The sequence below is a fragment of the Biomphalaria glabrata genome, chromosome 6 (assembly GCF_947242115.1).
Source record: "Biomphalaria glabrata chromosome 6, xgBioGlab47.1, whole genome shotgun sequence".
In the NCBI taxonomy this organism is placed as follows: domain Eukaryota; kingdom Metazoa; phylum Mollusca; class Gastropoda; family Planorbidae; genus Biomphalaria; species Biomphalaria glabrata.
Genome location: NC_074716.1, coordinates 54,806,124 through 54,809,695, shown reverse-complemented (window position 1 = coordinate 54,809,695; position 3,572 = coordinate 54,806,124).

The window sequence follows — 3,572 nt, the reverse complement described above, 5'->3', positions numbered from 1 at the left end:
GCTTCTATTCAAGTAAAATTTAGTACGAAGGTTCCTTTTACATCCAAGATGCTTACAAAGAATGGATTTCGTCAGAATCAAAACGTTAGGACCACAATTTGCGAAAAACCACAGGCTTGCTATCAAAGCTTTGTATTTTATTATTGGTATTTCCCAAATCGACTTAATAAGGAATATTTAAAGCTTGTTTTCGAAAATCACGATATCTCTTAAACTGTCGCTTCTATTCAAGTGAAATTTAGTACACAAGTTAAGTTTTACCTCCTAGATGCTTACTAAGAACGGGTTTCGATAGAATCAAAACGTTAGGACCACAATTATCAAAAAACCACAGTCTTGCTATCAAAGCTTTGTATTTTATTTTTGGTATTTCCCAAATCAACTTAAGAAGGAAATTTTAAGGCTTCTCTTCGAAAATCAAGATATCTCTTAAACTGTCGCTTCTATTCAAGTGAAATTTAGTACACAAGTTCCTTTTACCTCCTACATGCTTACAAAAAATGTATTTCGTCAGAATCAAAACGTTAGGACCATAATTTGCGAAAAACCACAGGCTTGCTATCAAAGCTTTGTATTTTATTTTTGGTATTTCCCAAATCAACTTAATAAGCAATATATAAAGCTTGTTTTCGAAAATCACGATATCTCTTAAACTGTCGCTTCTATTCAAGTGAAATTTAGTACACAAGTTAAGTTTTACCTCCTAGATGCTTACTAAGAACGGTTTTCGTCAGAATCAAAACGTTTGGACCACAGTATGTGAAAAACCACAGGCTTGCTATCAAAGCTTTGTATTTTCTTATTGGTATTTCCCAAATCAACTTAATAAAAAAAATATAAGGCTTGTCTTCGAAAATCAAGATATCTATATATCTAGAAGGGCTGTTGACAGATCTTATGTGGTGCCCTCATGGTTCAACAGACTGATTGATAGGTAATGGTAAGAATTTAATGTATTTTGTAAAAAATTGGTGTTAATTACATTAAGGGACTTAATCAGTCTTTTTTTATTTCCAGAAAATAATACCAGGGTTATGGTCCTTTCACCATTGAGTTCCAGGATTAAGAATGAAAGATAGAGAGCAATGTGAAGACATCAAAGAATGGGCAGGTCTGCCATTAAAAATGGTTTATCTTGGGCTAAGTACAGAAAGGAATATAGAAGGGCTGTTGACAGATCTTGTGATGTGCCCCCATGGTTCAAAAGATTGATCATTAGGTAATGGTAAGAATTTAATGTATTTTTTAAAAAATTGGTGTTAATTACATTAAGGGACTTAATCAGTCTTTTTTATTTATAGTACACAGGTTTTATTTACCTCCTAGATGCTTACTAAGAACGGGTTTCGATAGAAACAAAACGTTGGGTCCACATTTTGCGAAAAACCATAGGCTTGCTATCAAAGCTTTGTATTTTATTTTTGGTATTTCCCAAATCAACTTAATAAAGAAATTATAAGACTTGTCTACGAAAATCAAGATATCTCTTAAACTGTCGCTTCTATTCAAGTAAAATTTAGTACGAAGGTTCCTTTTACATCCAAGATGCTTACAAAGAATGGATTTCGTCAGAATCAAAACGTTAGGACCACAATTTGCGAAAAACCACAGGCTTGCTATCAAAGCTTTGTATTTTATTATTGGTATTTCCCAAATCGACTTAATAAGGAATATATAAAGCTTGTTTTCGAAAATCACGATATCTCTTAAACTGTCGCTTCTATTCAAGTGAAATTTAGTACACAAGTTAAGTTTTACCTCCTAGATGCTTACTAAGAACGGGTTTCGATAGAATCAAAACGTTAGGACCACAATTATCAAAAAACCACAGTCTTGCTATCAAAGCTTTGTATTTTATTTTTGGTATTTCCCAAATCAACTTAAGAAGGAAATTTTAAGGCTTCTCTTCGAAAATCAAGATATCTCTTAAACTGTCGCTTCTATTCAAGTGAAATTTAGTACACAAGTTCCTTTTACCTCCTACATGCTTACAAAAAATGTATTTCGTCAGAATCAAAACGTTAGGACCATAATTTGCGAAAAACCACAGGCTTGCTATCAAAGCTTTGTATTTTATTTTTGGTATTTCCCAAATCAACTTAATAAGCAATATATAAAGCTTGTTTTCGAAAATCACGATATCTCTTAAACTGTCGCTTCTATTCAAGTGAAATTTAGTACACAAGTTAAGTTTTACCTCCTAGATGCTTACTAAGAACGGTTTTCGTCAGAATCAAAACGTTTGGACCACAGTATGTGAAAAACCACAGGCTTGCTATCAAAGCTTTGTATTTTCTTATTGGTATTTCCCAAATCAACTTAATAAAAAAAATATAAGGCTTGTCTTCGAAAATCAAGATATCTATATATCTAGAAGGGCTGTTGACAGATCTTATGTGGTGCCCTCATGGTTCAACAGACTGATTGATAGGTAATGGTAAGAATTTAATGTATTTTGTAAAAAATTGGTGTTAATTACATTAAGGGACTTAATCAGTCTTTTTTTATTTCCAGAAAATAATACCAGGGTTATGGTCCTTTCACCATTGAGTTCCAGGATTAAGAATGAAAGATAGAGAGCAATGTGAAGACATCAAAGAATGGGCAGGTCTGCCATTAAAAATGGTTTATCTTGGGCTAAGTACAGAAAGGAATATAGAAGGGCTGTTGACAGATCTTGTGATGTGCCCCCATGGTTCAAAAGATTGATCATTAGGTAATGGTAAGAATTTAATGTATTTTGTAAAAAATTGGTGTTAATTACATTAAGGGACTTAATCAGTCTTTTTTTATTTCCAGAAAATAATACCAGGGTTATGGTCCTTTCACCATTGAGTTCCAGGATTAAGAATGAAAGATAGAGAGCAATGTGAAGACATCAAAGAATGGGCAGGTCTGCCATTAAAAATGGTTTATCCAGGGCTAAGTACAGAAAGGAATATAGAAGGGCTGTTGACAGATCTTGTGATGTGCCCCCATGGTTCAAAAGATTGATCATTAGGTAATGGTAAGAATTTAATGTATTTTTTAAAAAATTGGTGTTAATTACATTAAGGGACTTAATCAGTCTTTTTTATTTATAGTACACAGGTTTTATTTACCTCCTAGATGCTTACTAAGAACGGGTTTCGATAGAAACAAAACGTTGGGTCCACATTTTGCGAAAAACCATAGGCTTGCTATCAAAGCTTTGTATTTTATTTTTGGTATTTCCCAAATCAACTTAATAAAGAAATTATAAGACTTGTCTACGAAAATCAAGATATCTCTTAAACTATCGCTTCAATTCAAATGAAATTTAGTACACATGTTCCTTTTACCTCCTAGATGCTAACTAAGAATGAATTTCGTCAGAATCAAAACGTTAGGACCACAATTTGCGAAAAACCACAGGCTTGCTATCAAAGCTTTGTATTTTATTATTGGTATTTCCCAAATCAACTTAATAAGGAATATATAAAGCTTGTTTTCGAAAATCACGATATCTCTTAAACTGTCGATTCTATTCAAGTGAAATTTAGAACACAAGTTCCTTTTACATCCTAGATGCTTACTAAGAACGGGTTTCGATA